The following is a 19312-nucleotide window of genomic DNA, read 5'->3' as shown; positions in this document are numbered from 1 at the left end:
GGCTCCGGGAAGCCCGGCCGGGGGCCATGGCACGGGCTCGCCCACCTCTCCCTGCCAGCGAGCTCCCTGCGCTGACAACCAAGCGCCCCCAGGGACGCGCTGTCCGGTGTCAGGCAGCGAGCCGCCCCCGGCTGAGGGAAGGAGACTCTCAGCCAGGCGCTGCCTCCGCCTCCCAAGTCCTCCCAGTGGCGCGGGGGGCTGGGGGAAGTGAGCAGCTCTGCGCCGCGGGCCTGAGGGAAAGGGCGGCTGTTAACAGGCTCTCCCTGAGCCTGGGGTTAGCTGCGGGAAGTGAGGCGGGAGCAGAGCTCTCTGCCCCCCAGGGGGCACGGAGACGGAAGCCGCTCCTCGCTTGTCACATTACATCCATTTGCAGAGCTTGTGTGTGTGTGTGCAGCGTCCAGCCCCGCTGCCCGCCCCCAGATGCTCCCTGGAAGTTGGGAAGCGCTTCGCCAGCCGGAGACGCGCCTTCCTTCCCCCGCAACTTTAGCGTCTCCCCAGTGACCGACATGCCGGATTACAAACCGCAGAGAGAAGGGAGCAAACCCACCCGCCCGCGGGGGTGGTGAGCGGAGCCCGGGCGTGCCGACCACAGGTAAGCGCGTGCTCACTACCCCAGGCAGTAGGAAAAGGCGGGCTGGGGTCTCTGTGCCCAGGGCTGAGCAAACACTTCTGGGGGCTGGAAGGGGAATCAAAGCCCTCTAGCTCCCGTGCCTTGTATTTGCGCAGCCCCTTGCCCGCTGTGAAACTTCAAGCGGCACCTCTCTCTCTTTCCTATAAGCGCCTGTCCGGTGAATTGCTTCACAAGCTCGGGGTCAACCATTGATCTCTTTCCGCGTGAGGGGCGGCAGCTAGCGCCCTTGGAACTGATACAAAATGGGTGGGGCTTTTGCCTTTGTAAAATGTATGAATGAATGAATTCATTATAGCGGGTATTCATTCCCTGCTCTAAATCAGCACAACCTGCTTGGTGTGCTGAAGCTCTACTAGTCACTGCTACAGCCAGCAGGTAAAGGGGGCAAGATTTCACACCCCTCTTTCGCCGCCTGCTGAAAAGCATCCGCTTTGTGAGGTCCATTGAAGCAGGATGTTTGCACAAAAGGGGAGCGGGTATCAGGTGCCACAGCCCTTCTCTGCTTTACCAGCATAACTGCACAGACCTATAAACATCATCTGGAACTCCTGCCTAGCCATGCTGTGCGGGGCTGAAAACTAAGACTGATCTGATTGTCAGAGATCTAACCAACTCTCCTACTTCTGTATCACTGTTTGCATTTGATTATTACCCGCCCCATCCACTGAAGATTAAATGTAGAATTATAAACCGGAATGAGTGTGAGAGAGGGACTCGTGAAATGCCCTGCCTGCGGAGAGGACTAGTGCTGAATGTGCGGTTTTTGCGCTGGGACAATGCAACGCCAGGTGGCGCCGGTTTAAGTGGACAGTGAAACTGGCCTTTGCAGCCCAGCTGTTGCACATTGCACCAAGGAGTTATGGAACTACAGTGACAAACTGGTGGGAGTTTCAAAGTCAGTCCTTCATTGGCAGTGACATTAGAAAAGTAAGCTCGCAGCTGGGTTTTTGTTCTTGAGAGAAAAAATTGTAAGCAGGGCCAAATTCCACTTTTAGTTACACAGTTGTCAGTCCTGAGTAACTCTTGAATTTAATGGAGTTACTTAGTTAAAATACCTAGATGGGTAGTAAGTGAGAGCAGAATTTAGCCCCACAGTCTAGGGATCCAGAATGAGATCAGGAATTTGGCTAGCAGGGGAAGATGCTGGAATTTGGCTTGGAAACACATTCCTACCCTCTGTGGCAAATAGGAGAGTGGTGACAGATTTGTCTGTGTTTGTGGGACACAAGCAGTATTAGGTAAAATTTAGGGATTGTGAGCTGAAGGGGATGGTGGAAGACACATTCTGAGGGCTTGTGAAGTTCAAGGACAGTGAAGAGTGTAGGCTTGGAAAACTTATGGACTGAGCAGTGTGGAGGTAGGTGAAGTCAGAGTGTGGTAGAGATCGGGGTTCAAGAGCTGCGTGGGAGTTTGTGTGAGGTGGGTCTGGTAGAGCTTTGGGGACAGCAGTGCATGCAAGGCGGAGAGGAAAATATTAATGAACCACATCTCAGTCCCTTGTAAAGAAGGAGGTAAGAAGACAGAAGTGAAATGAATGGGAGAAAAATATATAGAGAATGAGAGGAAAGGAGGAATTGGACATGGATTGTCCAAAAAAACCATTTCTTCCTTAAGGCCCTTAGGCATGCTCTTAACTTGAAGAACACAAGCAGTCCCATTGACTTCAGCTGGGCTATACACGTACATAAGATTAAACAAATGAATAAGTGTTTGCAGGCTCGGGGCCCTACTTTGTAAAGCAGCAGCAACAACAATATCTCTAATAGTAAATAAATAAACACACATGAACCATATCTCAGATAACTTTTCCTGTAAAAGTTCTTGCTTCCATTATTTTTTGGGTTTTTCTTTCCTTCTCTTTTGCCTATGTTTCTTGTATCTATTTAGTTCTCCTCCCACAGTCAAACAGCCCTGTCAGTGCTTTAAAAAAACAAACAAACTGTTTAAACACAGTTGTGAGTCATGATTGTGATCTAGCTATGTAATAGTGTGGCTCCTCTTGATTTCTATTAAAAACAAAGAAACACAAAAATAATTCTAAGCCCTTGATAGATATCTAGGCTGAAACTTGGTTCAGCAGTGAAGTATCTGGGCTCCTCCCTAATTTGGTTTTGCAATACTTTTTTGTAGCTCAGTTCCCCCATCTATCAAATCTGTATAATATGTTTCATCTACCCTTTATCTGCTGTGTCTATTGAGAGGCAAAATATTTCAGGGCAGAAACTATCTCTTACAGAGCATTTGTATGGCCAATGCACAATAGGGTTCTGATATTTGTTGGAACATTTAAGCAACACTGTAATAGAAATATTTTTTTTTCTACCCATAGAGGCAACACAAAACTGGTTTATAATATGCTTGGACTACAGCTCTGTTTAAATTATGATGGCCACAATTTTCAAACCTGAGTGCCTAAAATTAGCCATCCAGATCCATACTGACACCTACATAAAATTCGCCTGATTTGCATCGGTGCTGCTGAGGAAGGAAGCTAATGGACACTATAGGTGCACAGCACCTTTGAAAAGCAGGCCAATTTTAATTGTGGGTAGACATCTAGGGTTTATCCTGTGCACCTTCCCCATGTGCTAGAGCTAAAAGCATATGGGGAGGTATCAGAAGCATCTGACAAATTATTTGCACTATTCTGTCTAGTGCTGGGACAGCTCCTCAGATCAGGCCCCTTTGCCTATCGCATAACAATCTTGCTTCCCTCGGGCCCAGAAAAGGCTAATTGCAGCCCTGTCTTCTCTTCTTCCTTTCCTCTAGGTCGGGGTGGGCAAACTTTTTGGCCTGAGGGCCACATCTGGGAATTGAAATTGTATGGTGGGGCATGAATGCTCACAAATTGGGGTTGGGGTGAGGGTTCTGGTTGGGGATGCGGGTTCCAGGATGGGGCCATAAATGAGGAGTTCAGGGTGCGGGAGGGGGACTCCAGGCTAGGGCAGGGGGTTGGGGTGTGGGAAGGGGTGCAGATTCTGGCTGCGGGTGCGGGCTCTGGGATGGGGCTCAGGATGAGCGGTTTGGGGTGCAAGAGGGTGATCCGGGCTGGGATCGAGGGTTGGAGAGCAGGAGAGGGATCAGGACTGGGGCAGGGGTTGGGGTGTGGGGAGAGGCTCAGGGGTGCAAGCTCCAAGCAGCACTTACCTCAAGTGGCTCCCAGAAGCAGCGGCATGTCCCTTCTCTGGCTCCTACACAGAGGTACAGCCAGGCGGCTCTTGCATGCTGCCCCGTCCGCTGGCACCGCCCCTGCAGCTCACATTGGAGCACTGGAGGGGGCCATTGGAGTGTGTAGGAGCCTGAGCAGGGCCATGCCGCAGCTTCTGGGAGCTGCATGGAGTGGCCCCTGACCATGTGCCCCGGCTGGAGCGCCCAAGCAGGGCAAGCTCTAGACCACACTCCCCAGCAGGAGCTCACAGGCCGGCTTAAAATGGCTCATGGGTTGGATCTGGCCCATGGACTGTAGTTTGCCCACCACTTCTCTATGTAGAGGTTTTCCCACCTTCTCTTCTTCTGCCCCAACTTCTGTTCCTCCAGCATTATCCTTCCTTTTTCTCTCTCCTTCCAGCTTATGCTCCTCACCTTTCTGTTTCCTCCTCTTGTCTCCTCCTTTCCCAGAGGTAGTATCCTCCCTGCTCCAACTTCAGAAATAGTTCCACACCCCTCTTGGCTTCATCCCTCCATCTCCCTCTTATCTTTTACTTGGCTGTGCTGTGTGAGCTTAGTTGGGGGAGGAGTCTGGTCTGGCTGGCTGAGATCCTGGCTCAGGCTCATTGCTCTCTCTCGTTGTGCAACTGGAGGTCACACTGTACTCCCTGAGCACTTTGCTTTTCGTAATCCTTTTTTGCCTCCTTGCACTGACTCCCCTGAGCTACTACCCTGAGGATTTAAGATGTATCCCAGGTAAGGTGTGTTCATGGCAGTTTCTCTGCACAAAGGAGTTGCAAGGGGTAGAGGTGGGAGGAGGAAGTTATCTCACCTTTCAGACAGGTGAAGAGCGTTCTGAAGAAGGGCAAGTGAATTATGTAAGACTTCCAATGTGATGGTGCCATATCAAGTTTCCTGCTTCAGTTTCAGTGGCAGATTTTGCTTTTCATTGCTTTTGTGGATGGGACAGAATGACACTGGAGTGTCCGATGATGAGTGTTTCACAAGTCCCCTCCTCCTGTAAATGTAACTCCTTAGTCAGAGATTCAGTGTAATTATGTGCATTTCCTATCAAACTAAAGTTTTTACAAAAGCTAATAACATTTGCAACCTAGCTAGTGTTAAATCCTTGACAAGGATAGGAGCGGTGAGTGTATTAGTATTTATTTCTGACTTTTGCAGGTTTCCCACGTTAGGTTGTTCAGATTTCTAACAGACCTGAAACGTGAGTGCTAAAACGTGTATGGTGATGGTTGCTCTTTCTCTAGCTTATCAATCTTGTCCTAATAAAAATGTAAATATATGCATAATAATTTGCATTTCATTTACTTTAGAAAGAACACTGTCATATTAAAAATCTTTTTTAAAAGAAACTAATTTCTCTGCCTGTCTTCCAAAGAGCACCTGAAATACATAAAGCCAAAAGAACTTTAAACATCTAATTTACTTTCTAGACTCTATGCTGTTTACTTTGTGCATTTTTCAGTTTAGAAAATGAAAACAGTCAGTTTCAAATGTGTTTATGGTCATTTTCGAATCAATATCTCTTCCAGGTTCTTATATTTCAGCATAACGCTGGGTTACTTATATTGCAAATACAGCAGAGGAATGTTTGTTTTTAAACACATGGTTTCCATTGAATTTAAAAATAGTGCATGAAAACAATACAAGTGGTATTTGTTTTTACAAAACAAACAAACGAACAAAATAAAACAAATCTGACCTCTTTCAAATAGGGTATCTGCCAGTCTGGTTTCTTTTCTATAACACTTTCAAATATTGTTTTCAATGGCTTTTATTACCTATTTATTTATTATTAGTATATGTATTTCATAAAAAGATCTATATTAAAAGAACATTCAGGTTGATGTCTTGATGTCTTGAAGCCCTCAAAAATCAGGAAATGTGAGAGTTATTGTTGCCTGTGTAACCATCTTTCATCTTCTTCGTGCATACAGATTATTGCCTGAGCTTGCAAGACCTTATGTTCAACTTGATGGCATGACAACATTTTGATGTAATGGGATAACTTTTGAATGCCAGATCTGATCAATTCCAAAATTTCAGGTTAAGTTCTGGTCATCAGTGGGCACAGCCCTATTGATTTTTGCAAAAATTGGAAGGGAGAAATAGGGGGCACAGGGAGCCCCTGGCAGCTGGTTAGCAGCAGAGTTGGAACCCAAGGCCTTTGGCTCCACAGCACAGATCTTTATTTCCTGAGCTCAAAGAATAACTGTCAGCAGCAGTAAGCTGTTATACTCTATATGGACGAGCCACTGTATGGGGATGTGACACATACTTTGCCAGTGGGTTACCCAGGGTTCTTTTTCTTTCTGAGGCCCCCTCACCATGCTATAAAAACTCCATGGCCCAGCTGTGGCAAAACAATTTTTTTTCTGCATATAAAAGCCAGGACCAGCGTTAGGGGATAGCAAAGAGGGCAATTGTCTGAGGCCCCATACCACAGGGGGCACCGCGAAGCCAAGTTGCTCAGTCTTTGGCTTCAGCCCCAGGTGGTGGGGCTTGATGCCCGTGCTGCAGTCCCATGCAACTGGACTTTGGCTTTCTGCCCTGGACCCTAGCGAGTCTAATGCTGGCCAGGATTGGTGGACACCCACCCACCCCCTGAAACCTACTCATGGCTTGCCAGGGGGCCCCAGACTTCTGGTTGAGAACCACTGGGTTACACAATTATTTGCCAGATGGCAGAGAAATATCGGGAATCAAGAATCTTGGGTTCTAGTCGTAGCTCTGGAGAGGAGTGTGGTCTGTTGATTAGTGGCAACATATTTAAGTTCATATGTTTGGCCCACTCATTTTGAACAGTAGCATCACTAAGGGGAGGAGACATCAATCATATTGGAGATCTGGGGCCAGATTCTAGCCCCTGATGTTTACCAGCATCACCTATAATTAAATAAAAAGAAAAGGAGTACTTGTGGCACCTTAAAAAGAAAAGGAGTACTTGTGGCACCTTAGAGACTAACCAATTTATTTGAGCATAAGCTTTCGTGAGCTACAGCTCACTTCATCGGATGCATACCGTGGAAACTGCAGCAGACTTTATATACACACAGAGAATATGAAACAATACCTCCTCCCACCCCACTGTCCTGCTGGTAATAGCTTATCTAAAGTGATCATCAGGTTGGGCCATTTCCAGCACAAATCCAGGTTTTCTCACCCTCCACCCCCCCACACAAATTCACTCTCCTGCTGGTGATAGCCCATCCAAAGTGACAGCTCTTTACACAATGTGCATGATAATCAATTTGGCCATTTCCTGCACAAATCCAGGTTCTCTCACCCCCTCACCCCCCTCCCAAAAACCACACACACAAACTCACTATCCTGCTGGTAATAGCTCATCCAAAGTGACCATTCTCCCTACAATGTGCATGATAATCAAGGTGGGCCATTTCCAGCACAAATCCAGGTTTTCTCACCCCCCCCCCCCACCCCCATACACACACAAACTCACTCTCCTGATGGTAATAGCTCATCCAAACTGACCACTCTCCAAGTTTAAATCCAAGTTAAACCAGAACATCTGGGGGGGCGGGGGTAGGAAAAAACAAGAGGAAATAGGCTACCTTGCATAATGACTTAGCCACTTCCAGTCTCTATTTAAGCCTAAATTAATAGTATCCAATTTGCAAATGAATTCCAATTCAGCAGTTTCTCGCTGGAGTCTGGATTTGAAGTTTTTTTGTTTTAAGATAGCGACCTTCATGTCTGTGATTGCGTGACCAGAGAGATTGAAGTGTTCTCCGACTGGTTTATGAATGTTATAATTCTTGACATCTGATTTGTGTCCATTTATTCTTTTACGTAGAGACTGTCCAGTTTGACCAATGTACATGGCAGAGGGGCATTGCTGGCACATGATGGCATATATCACATTGGTGGATGTGCAGGTGAACGAGCCTCTGATAGTGTGGCTGATGTTATTAGGCCCTATGATGGTGTCCCCTGAATCGATATGTGGGCACAATTGGCAACGGGCTTTGTTGCAAGGATAAGTTCCTGGGTTAGTGGTTCTGTTGTGTGGTATGTGGTTGTTGGTGAGTATTTGCTTCAGGTTGCGGGGCTGTCTGTAGGCAAGGACTGGCCTGTCTCCCAAGATTTGTGAGAGTGTTGGGTCATCCTTTAGGATAGGTTGTAGATCCTTAATAATGCGTTGGAGGGGTTTTAGTTGGGGGCTGAAGGTGACGGCTAGTGGCGTTCTGTTATTTTCTTTGTTAGGCCTGTCCTGTAGTAGGTAACTTCTGGGAACTCTTCTGGCTCTATCAATCTGTTTCTTTACTTCTGCAGGTGGGTATTGTAGTTGTAAGAAAGCTTGACAGAGATCTTGTAGGTGTTTTATTTGAGCATAAGCTTTCGTGAGCTACAGCTCACTTCATCGGATGCATACTGTGGAAAATACAGAAGATGTTTGTTTTTATACACACAAATCATGAAAAAATGGGTGTTTATCACTACCAAAGGTTTTCTCTCCCCCCACCCCACTCTCCTGCTGTAATAGTTTATCTAAAGTGATCACTCTCCTTACAATGGGCTGGAAATGGCCCACCTTGATTATCATACACATTGTAAGGAGAGTGATCACTTTAGATAAGCTATTACCAGCAGGAGAGTGGGGTGGGGGGAGAGAAAACCTTTTGTAGTGATAAACACCCATTTTTTCATAATTTGTGTGTATAAAAACAAACATCTTCTGTATTTTCCACAGTATGCATCCGATGAAGTGAGCTGTAGCTCACGAAAGCTTATGCTCAAATAAATTGGTTAGTCTCTAAGGTGCCACAAGTACTCCTTTTCTTTTTGCGAATACAGACTAACACGGCTGTTACTCTGAAACCTGTCATATGCTAATGGTCACTCTTAAGCATTTGCTCAGCTCCTGTGCAGAGAGGCTTTCACAGAGTATGGAGATGTGCATTATGTTCAGCAATGTGAGCACACCTTTGTGCCTATAATGAGATGTGCGTGGTCAAGCATGAAGATGTGTACAGGGAATAAATGCAATCCAGTATGTACAAATGATGCACACAGCTGCCGTATGTAGGGTTTTCAGTTACTTCAAGTACTAGGTGCCGGGGCTCACACAAGCATGCTTCAGAACAGTGCTTGGTAGAGACTGAGATCAGGGTCAGTTACTCACTCTCTCGTGCTGTATACTGGGCACAGTGTTATACCTGCACACCAGACTAAAGTACCTGTTTCCCCTCAGCTTTTTTTTTTCACCTTAGTGGATTGTGAGTAAAAATGCATTGTTGTTCTCTCACAGGCTTCATTTTCACACTTGCATGGGCCACATCGGGGTTGCGAAATGGTATGGAGGGCCGGGTAGGGAAGGCTGTGCCTCTACAAACAGCCTGACGCCCACCCCTTATCCGCCCCCTCCCACTTCCCGGCCCCTTACTGCCCCCCTCAGAACCTCTGACCCATCCAATCCCCCGCTCCTTGTCCCCTGACCGCCCCCTCCCGGGACCCCCTGCCCCTAACCACCCCCTGGGATCCCACCCCCTATCCAACCCCCCCGTCCTCTGACTTCATCGGATGCACATCTCCGCCCCTGACAGGACCCCCGGGACCCCCAACCCATCCAACCCCCCCCACTCCTTGTCCCCTGACTGCCCTCTCCTGGGAGCACCGTCCCTAACTGCTCCCCCAGGACTGCACCCCCTATCCAACCCCCCGTGCTCCCTGACTCCTGACCTCCCCCCAAACCTCCACCCCATCCAACTGCCCCCTGTCCCCTGACTGCCCCCCGGGACCTCCTGCCCCTTATCCAACCCCTCCCCTCTCCCCACCCCCTTACCAGGCCACTCAGAGCAGCAGGACAGGCTTATTGGAAAGCCTGGGAGGTGGGCGGGCACAAGCCGCACTGCCTGCATGGCGGCATGGCTGTGGGGGAGGTGCCAGGGGCTAGCGGGAGCTCAGCGGCCAGGCAGGATGATCCCGCAGGCTGGATGTGGCCCGCAGGCCGTAGTTTGCCCACCTCTGGCTTAGGTAGTGCTTCCCAGAATTTCAGATTTGAAATGAAAATGCTGAAAGACCCTTCTTGTACATCAGCACGGCAAGGCATTGCAACAATATGTTTTTGGGAATAAAGTCCTTCTGATTACACACAAGGAATATTTACTCTAACTGGATTTATTTTGAAAGAGAACCCTTGGAAACACTGTAGTTAAATTTTTTTTTTTAATGTTCAACACTCAGGCATATCAAAGTATTTGGAAAAAAATTGAAAACGATTAATAAAAATTAAACATGGAGAGCTGGACAGGACCAGAGTACAACAGAGAATCATCTTCATTGTCTTTCTCCTGATTATAAAAAGAACCATTATTTATCTATGTTGCACTGTAACCTAAAAAGAAAAGGAGTACTTGTGGCACCTTAGAGACTAACAAATTTATTAGAGCATAAGCTTTTGTGAGCTACAGCTCACTTCCTCAGATGCATTCAGTGGAAAATACAGTGGGAAGATTTATATACACACAGAACATGAAACAATGTGTGTTACCATACACACTGTAACCAGAGCGATCACTTAAGGTGAGCTAGTACTAGCAGGAGAGCGGGGCAGGGGGGGCACGTTTTGTAGTGGGGGATAATCAAGGTGTCAATTTCCAGCAGTTGACAAGAATGTCTGAGGAACAGTAGGGGGTGGGGGGGAGGGATAAACATGGGAAAATTGTTTTACTTTGTGTAATGACCCATCCACTCCCAGTCTTTATTCAAGCCTAAGTTAATTGTATCCAGTTTGCAAATTAATTCCAATTCAGCAGTCTCTCGTTGGAGTCTGTTTTTGAAGTTTTTTTGTTGAAGTATTGCCACTTTTAGGTCTGTAATCGGGTGACCAGAGAGATTGAAGTGTTCTCCGACTGGTTTTTGAATGTTATAATTCTTGACATCTGATTTGTGTCCATTTATTCTTTTACTTAGAGACTGTCCAGTTTGACCAATGTACATGGCAGAGGGGCATTGCTGGCACATGATGGCGTATATCACTTTGGTAGATGTGCAGGTGAACAAGCCTCTGATAGTGTGGCTGATGTGATTAGGCCCTATGATGGTGTCCCCTGAATATATATGTGGACACAGTTGGCAACGGGCTTTGTTGCAAGGATAGGTTGCTGGGTTAGTGGTTCTGTTGTGTGGTGTGTGGTTGCTGGTGAGTATTTGCTTCAGGTTGGGGGCTGTCTGTAAGCAAGGACTGGCCTGTCTCCCAAGATCTGTGAGAGTGATGGGTCGTCCTTCAGGATAGGTTGTAGATCCTTGATGCGTTGGAGAGGTTTTAGTTGGGGACTGAAGGTGATGGCTAGTGGCGTTCTGTTATTTTCTTTGTTGGACCTGTCCTGTAGTAGGTGACTTCTGGGTACTCTTCTGGCTCTGTCAAAATGCATCCGATGAAGTGAGCTGTAGCTCACGGAAGCTTATGCTCTAATAAATTTGTTAGTCTCTAAGGTGCTACAAGTATTCCTTTTCTTTTTGCGAATACAGACTAACACGGCTGCTACTCTGAAAACAGTAACCTAAATCTTTATTGAATGTTCAGAGAATGAGAAAATAATTATCATTTCAAATAAAATAACAGAAATAGACTTAAGCAATGGCACTTCCATTGGGACACTATTCCATGTAATTAATAGAACTCACTCTTAAGCATATGTTCTTAAATTAATTTAATCCTTATTGTAATTTGGTTTATTAAGGGCTGGCAATGAACCATATGGATGGTACCCATTACTTTTATTTAACCCCCCTCAACCACTAAATATTGTATCTCCCTCTTTTATGTTTGCACCCTTCGGATATTAGGGTGCAAATCCTCAGCTTGAGGTCAATGGAGCTGTGAAAATGTACACAATCTGAAATTAGGGTTGAAATGAAATTTACTTGGCAATTATTGTCAGATTCATTCTTTGTGTGATATTAACCAACCTATTTAATTAGAGGATTTGCTAAATGATATTTTACCTTTACAACCCCTCTGCAATTCTTGGATTGGCAGGCCTAGTTTGGACCCTGTACTAAGGTCGAGTAGCCTCAAAGGCTGATCTTACACTTAAATGAAAAGTTGTGCAAGGGACCAGCCTACAGTGCAGAATAGCTGGATTACAGTGCACTCTGATCCCCACTTCATGCCCCAAAATGTCCACTCTTGCCGTAGGTCTTTTTTTCTGGGTGCTGTGAGCAGAGGCTATGTAGGATTTGTTGTGTTGACTCTATGACTCTTGAACTCCCCCTGCACTGTGGGAATTCCCACATGATCAGATTTGCTTTCTGGCTCTTTTATGCTATAGGATTGGCATTAAAGGGGCAGGAATGCAGCCCAGAATAATGGCCAGAGAGTTCCTCAGAGGGAATAATGGAGAGAATGGAAGAGATTGTATGGTGAAGATGGGTAAGAAGAGCTCAGTTGAGAGGGAAAGGAGAAGTGAACGAAAATAGGATGAATTAAGAGAGGGAAAAGGAGGAAGGTATTAGAGAAGGAGAGAGGTAAAGATAAAGGGGAGAAAAAGGACAGAAAAATCTATCTCAGGAGAAATATTGCCTCATTTCAGTCACAGCCAGGCACACATCTTCCAGGACAGCAAATTCACATATCAGGAAGGGTATTAAAGTATTGAGGGATGCCTGAATCCCCTGAAATAAGGTAGGATATCTAAAAGAAAAATAATCAAACAAAAAAGGACCAAAGTGAAGGGGAAGGAAAAATGCTTTCAAATGCTATACACTTAAAACTCCTAGAGGAAGGAGCTCTTTCCAATGAAAACTCAATCCCCATGCTCCTCGTCACTCTGTGGGAGATTTAAAGATTCAGCTACATCTGTTATGCCTTTTTGATTTGCTCTCCTCAATTCCAGTTTGAATTGTGCTACCATTTGATAATGTGTTTAGTTTCTTTGCTAACATTATGGAAGTTCTCAAAAATCAACTTACACAGTGCTGAAGCTAGAGACATGGGATGTTGATTAAGGCATAATAGATAGGTGACTACTTGCATCCTTTTAGGAGATATTCCTTTCCTTTAAAGACTTTTTGTTAAGTCAGAAATACGAACCAGACTTTTAAAGTTTTCCTTTGAATTTGTCATGTTGTGTTCAGTGTGGAAGTGGCACTGCATCACACCCTGATTCCACACTAACTTCCAGGTACAGTGTAACCTATGATTAAAGACTCTGGTGAGTTTAGAAGAATTCACATTAATATTTTGTCTGGTATTGATAGTAGAGAAATGCCTTTGTAATGACAGGATTGTGCTCAGCTCTTGTCAACCTTATTTTAAGTTGGGGGCTAATTTTAGCAATTGTGATACACAGTAAATTGTTAATTTTTTATGCTAAACTTCATAGAAAGTTCTAAAAGCAGCTTCATATCCCACTTCTTCATTAAATTTGGTGCCCCTAGGTTTTTATTGTTATTTTTGACTGTTTTGTTGACCATTGTAATGCTTGGAAATTTTTCATTCAGTCCGAGTCAGCTGACTTCATTTCTGGTGTAATTCCATTTAAATTAATGGACTGGATTCTCATCTGTGTCCAGGCTCCACTCAGATATAGTGAAAGGAGGAGGCCATCAGGCAGCCCGTTGCTGCTCCTGGTTCCCATGTTGCCCCAACATACTTTAGAGCTGCTGTAGAGGAACTCTAATTTACATCACCGACATAAAGTCCCTAGTACACCTTACACCAGTGGAAGATTGAGTATGACACAACTTCCCTGACTCCCTCCGGCCACCAACTGGCTCCCAAGTCACCCCAGTGTACACCCACTCACTCTCAACACAGGGAATTAGGGTTGCCTTTATGATAGCTCCCTTGTGCAGTGGGAATTCTCTATTAGCCACTTCTGTCCAGTTAATTTCCAGCATGAAGTTGATGTGGCAGACTGAAGAATTTGGCCCAGTGAATTTAACTTAGTGTGTATAAATATCTGTAACCTATACCGTTATGTGTAGACTTCTGATAATAAATAACTGTCTCTGTGTGTTTGTGACTAGTCACATATGTATAGTAAACACAGAACACACATCCCATAATAGCCATCTAATACACATCTGCAAGGTTTTGTTACAAGAAGAGCATGGCTGTAGTGCAGAGAAAACATAACAGCTTTGTTATTAGACATTCCCTCAGTATGCTGAGGAGGTGGGGGTACTTCTGAACATGCAACAATACTGTCATTCCTGTAGTACCTGAATAATTTTTGCCTTCTCCAGTACCTATCAGAAACACCAAGATTGACCATTAACAACATACCTATAAAGTGTAGTTGTCTGTATATTGTTGATGGCTTGTTTTGTTGCTGAGAATATCCAGCTCTTTGCACAATAGGATTATTGATGATCATTCTAAATTTTACCCAGATGGTATTTTTAATGAAGAACATCTAGATAGCAGGTAATGTTCCGGCTATTTGTATCCTGCATGCATTCTGCAAAAACTGGAAATGTGTTAATCAAGGTTCCTAGATCTTTAAGGAAGATATATAAATATTTTTGTTGACCATTATTATATAAGGTCTTAGGAGGTATGGCTAATGGTCATAATTAATATTTTTTATTTTATATAGCAACTGTTACTAAGAAGCTCTACATCTTAAGGTACTTCCAAGGATTCAGAATTGTGACAGTGTCCTATAGTAGCACATTAATACTGGTTATGGAACATCAAAGGATGTTAATACAGATATTTTAATTCAGCTCAACAGTTCTCCGTCTCTCACTATATACAGTTATTCTGTTTAGATTCATTTTTCTTTTTGTCATTTGATGGATTGACTTTGATTCTTGAATGAATGCTTTAGTGGGAAGCTATTAGAACAGGAGAACCTGAAAAAGTTCTCATCTTTATTACGGAGCAACAATTATTATAATTGAAGCTGGTTTCCTATCATACAGACTTTCTCATGAAAAAGAATCCAATCTCCTGAAATTTCAGTTGTCACATGTCATCACAGCGTAGAATTCTGTGAAATCTGGGGGGAAAAGATCAAGTGGACATTTACAGTTAAATGCCAGAAGATCTGGCTGAGGGTCTTCCCACAGTGTTTAAAAATTACCATTACTGACTTTTTGAAGCATTTACTGACATTATTTGATTCCCTGTATCTCCAAAATGACTTGATCAAGAATTTCCACTTTTTTTGCTGTTTGGCCTTGCTGAGGAGAGGCTAATTTTCACTGTGGTAGTCTTTGTTTTATTTGCTTTTTTGTTTTGGTGCAGAGGTGCTTAGAGAGAAATTACAAGGACTATATATAATATAAAGAGCTTATAACTGTGTGTATATACTTCTCCCCAAGGTAGGCAAGGAAGTGATTAACTAGGGGCTAATTAGAACAGGGTTATAAAGAGGAGGAAGTGGAAGTCTAGAGATGACCCTTGATAGGAAGAGGTTGCTCTCTGTGTTCCTGTTCTGCCCAGTCCAGCAAGGAGGCAGGGTCAGAGACTAAGAAGAAGCTGCAGAGCTGGCTACCTGCTTTAAGGAGACTTTCAATTAAAGACTGTTTTTGTTTTTTTTCCCCCACCCAGCTGAAGTAAACTATTTATGGTTTGAAATTTTGCTCTTTTTCCTTCAAGCTTAACTCCACCCCAGGACCTCTGCTGCCCCAACTCCTCCCAGTCACCTCCGACTTCCCACACACTTGCTCAGAGAACTGACTCTTCAGAAATACCTTTAAGATGACAAGATGTGTATTCTGTCTCTCCGCTGCTGTCTCTCAACTCCACCATTTCCTGTTACCTGTAGTTATGCTATATCCGAGTGGCTTTTACATGTATGCAGAACAATACTTAAAATTATTAAACCTTTATAAAATGTTCCGTTACTGACTCTCAGCTATGCTGTTTCAGTCTCTGACTTGGGCATGGATGGGGTTGGGAGAAGAGACTGGGGGAAATATGGGGTTGGGAGTTTAGGCGGGTTGTATGGGGGCTGTGAGTGGGGTCAGGAGGAGCATTAGGGAAATGGACTGAAGAGCTCAAGCTGAAATGGCAGCTCCCTTATCTTGGACTTGATGGGGGGCGGCAGTGTTTGGAGGAATGGGACAGGCACATGTGGAAATTTGGAAGGAGAATTTTATCCACATTAGAAATTACGATGACACCTCAGATTACAGCTACTTTGGCTGGCAGGTTTATTTTAAGGAATTAAGTTTATTTGGGGAAAATTACTTTAGGACCTGAAGTGGATCAGTATTCTGGCACTCTTAGGATACTACACAACAATCCTGCTTTCTAGGTCTCAAAAGTTACATGACACATTTGCAACCAATTAAAGTAAGAATATTTATACTCGTGGCTTTTTGATTAGTGCTTTAAAATTGCATTCATTTAATGAAGAAATCGGTTAATGCTCTAATTATAGATATAGTTTATGTACAGTATATACTTTGTTACATTAACACACTTTAATGAAGTATGAATCAGTTTCCTGAAGATATTCAGTATTCTGAACTGGATGGCTCATATTTTAAATTTTAACAGAGGAAGTTAGATGTACATTATTCTCTGGGCAGGAAAACATTATTATTTGTGTAAGATTAGAAGAAATAGAGCAAGGTTTTAAATTTGATTGTTTTTATGTCACAATTTACCAAAACTGTCTCTGGGGAAATCTAATCTAGAATGCTAGAATTAATTCATCTGAAAACAACTTGGGAGCCCATTACAGCTCACAGTACAGTATGCTCTTTTAATTTTTAAAAGCGATGAGTTGCTGCATGTAGGGTATTGGACTTAATTACTTTTCAAGATGAATTATGATTTAATAAAAATCAATAAATATTGACCTGCATGTTGGTTTCAGTTTACCTGAAGTTACCGGGTCTTCCAAGAGGAGACCATATTGTGTATTTTTAAGCTTTAATTAGTATTCTATTACGATGAATCAGCTACAATACTCAACGGTATATGAAAACATTCATCGTTAACCACCAAGTAGAAATTTACATGCCTCTTGCACCGAGGTGAATATGGCTAAAACTAAACTACTTGACATGGATATCTGCCATTATTTACAAATGCACTAACTTAGTTGTCACCAATCATTTAAATTTTATAATATTTGCCTCTTTTAACAAGACTGACTGCTGAATTTTTAAAAAATTGCCAGAGTGGCATTGCAGTACAGTGTAACACTTTGAATTATAAGCTGTATATTGTAACATTATTTTCTATCTTATTCTTTATATATACTAAAATTTTTTTCACTGTTTTGACCACTGTTGAGCATTGAGCTGAGGTTTTGATTGAAGCGTCCACAGTGATGCCCAGATTTTTTTCCCCCATTGAGTAATTACCTAATTTAGAATTTGGGAATATGTATAAGCAGTTAAAATTATTCCTTCCAAGGTGCATTACCTTGCAATTGTCAACTCTGAATTTCATGCAGCACTATGCTACCCATTTACCTCCAGTGGCTCTAATACAGTGGTCAGCAGCCTGCGGACTGCACACGGCCCATCAGGGTAGTCCGCTAGCAGGCCACCAGACAGTTTGTTTACATTTGCACGGCTGCCCGCAGCTCCCAGCAGCCATGCAAATGTAAACAAACTGTCTGGAGGCCTGCTAGTGGATTACCCTGATGGGTCGCATGTGGCCTGCGGGCCACAGGTTGCCCAATACTGCCCTAATAGGTCTCTCTGAAGTCCCTCAGTCTTAATTTTGTGTCACCAGCAGATTTTGTGACATCTTTTTTCTTTCCCTCTTTCAGATCACCAATAAATCTGTTAAGCAACATTGGTCCAAGTATAGAACCATGGGCAGAGGCTACTGCCAACCTTTTGCCATGTTAAAAATTAAACATTTATTATTGTTTTCAATCTCTTAGCCAATTTCTGATCCATGGAAGTATTTTGCCTCTCACCCTATTACTTTTTCCTTAATAACTTTTTTGAATAAGACTTAATGATCTGTACTTTCTAAGACAACTTCTAATGCCTTTTTAAAATATAGGGTACAAAAATTGTTACTGTTCTGTATATTGTACTGTATATTTGTTAACTCAGCCACTGCATTCTCAAGTTATTTCAGAACTCTTGGTTTATATAACATCTATGTCTTGGTGACTTTTTGCTGACTAAGTTATTGGTTGGTTTCAGAACGAAGTGTTTTGATACCTATCTCTGACACAACTTATCTTTATTATCTGACAAGAGTAACAGCTCTTGTTGGCTCTCCCCTCGCTGCTATTTTAAATAATCCTGCCATGTGTTGTTAATTTTTGATGCCAGCATCTGGTTTAATTTTGGGTAAGGTCGAGCCTATCCCTTCTGCATAAGCTATTCCTTCCTCCCAAAATTCCCTAATGAACTTAAGCCCTTTATCTTTACATCATTTTCTTTTCCATGCATTGTAACTCTGAAATTTCTCCCTCCCACTGCTCTCATCCATGTAGTTGGACCTATTTATGGAACCAGAAACTTTTCAGAGGAAGTTACTACCAAGGTGCTAGAGATGATCCTATCCCCATATAATGTAAATTTAATTTCCAGAACTACTGCTAATCCTCCCTATGTTATTGGTAACCAGCATGTATCATGGTCATAGGCTTCTTTCCAACACCCATTAGAACATTGTCTGGATATCTTGTGGTATCTGCCAACTTCCCAACCAGTGGGGAAGTTGTTATCCAGTCTACATCTCTAAAAGTGCTGGGAATACCATCTGCAAAACAAGTCTGAATGAAACATTTCTCCTTCCAGTGGAAAAACATTTCAGTAGAAAAATATGCTAGTGAGTGAATCAGCAAGCATGTTGCCATCACTAAATGTTTACTCTGATAGTAAACATTATCACCAAACAAATATTTAAAAATGTTATCCCAGAAAGATTTAGCTTTTGATAAATTCTGCTATCTATTCTGGCCTTTGCTCTTCTACAATCATGTTTTCAAGTTTTGAAAATGGCATAATTCTTGGTATCAGCATGAATGCTATTCAACTTGTCAGTCATCTGTAAAATGAATGCCCAGAATAAAGCAATAAGAAAATTTTAGACTTCAAAACCAGTGAAAGGGATTTGCTAAAATATGAAAGTAGTTCCTTAGACTATGAGAGCCAGATTCTCAGCTGATGTAGGCTGGTGCAGCTCCACTGATGTAATGATTTACACCAGCTGTGTATTTGGCTCACAGAATCATACTGATTTATGCCAAGAGGAGGCACTCTGAAGTGTTTTTAAAATGCTATTTGGAATAGACTGTCTCAAATACCCAAGGTGGCAGATTTCTCTCTTCTTCCAGTTTGGTATATATGGTTATAAGATATGGCTAAGCCTTTGAGCTGTTTTATAGCTCTACAGATTCAGTCAGATAAAAATCATACATCTTCTACAATTACTTATTTTCTCCTTTTTCCTCCTCTATCCTTTTTCCCATTCTCATGTTGTCCTGGTAATACCTTGTCCTTCAGATACCTTGAAATGAGACTGTGTTAGCTTTAACTTCCACATGACTATATCATGTGTGACGAGGCAAGGCCAGATGGCTATAGAAAAGTAGTGGGAGATAGATATATTAG

At 43.3% G+C, this 19312-nt stretch overlaps 1 protein-coding gene across 1 annotated transcript in view; it reads left to right on the top strand.

The window, feature by feature from the left end:
• The first annotated feature begins 211 nt into the window (after positions 1–211).
• Positions 212–19312, top strand: part of SHANK2 (SH3 and multiple ankyrin repeat domains 2) — a 618929-nt gene continuing 599828 nt past the window's right edge. Inside the window, exon 1 of the mRNA XM_084631101.1 lies at positions 212–592. The gene's annotated coding sequence lies outside the window, so the exon portion shown is untranslated. The remainder of the gene's footprint in view (positions 593–19312) is intronic.

This window comes from Lepidochelys olivacea (genome assembly GCF_965140295.1).
Source record: "Lepidochelys olivacea isolate rLepOli2 genome assembly, chromosome: 6".
In the NCBI taxonomy this organism is placed as follows: domain Eukaryota; kingdom Metazoa; phylum Chordata; order Testudines; family Cheloniidae; genus Lepidochelys; species Lepidochelys olivacea.
This window is presented reverse-complemented; position numbering and strand designations above follow the sequence as displayed.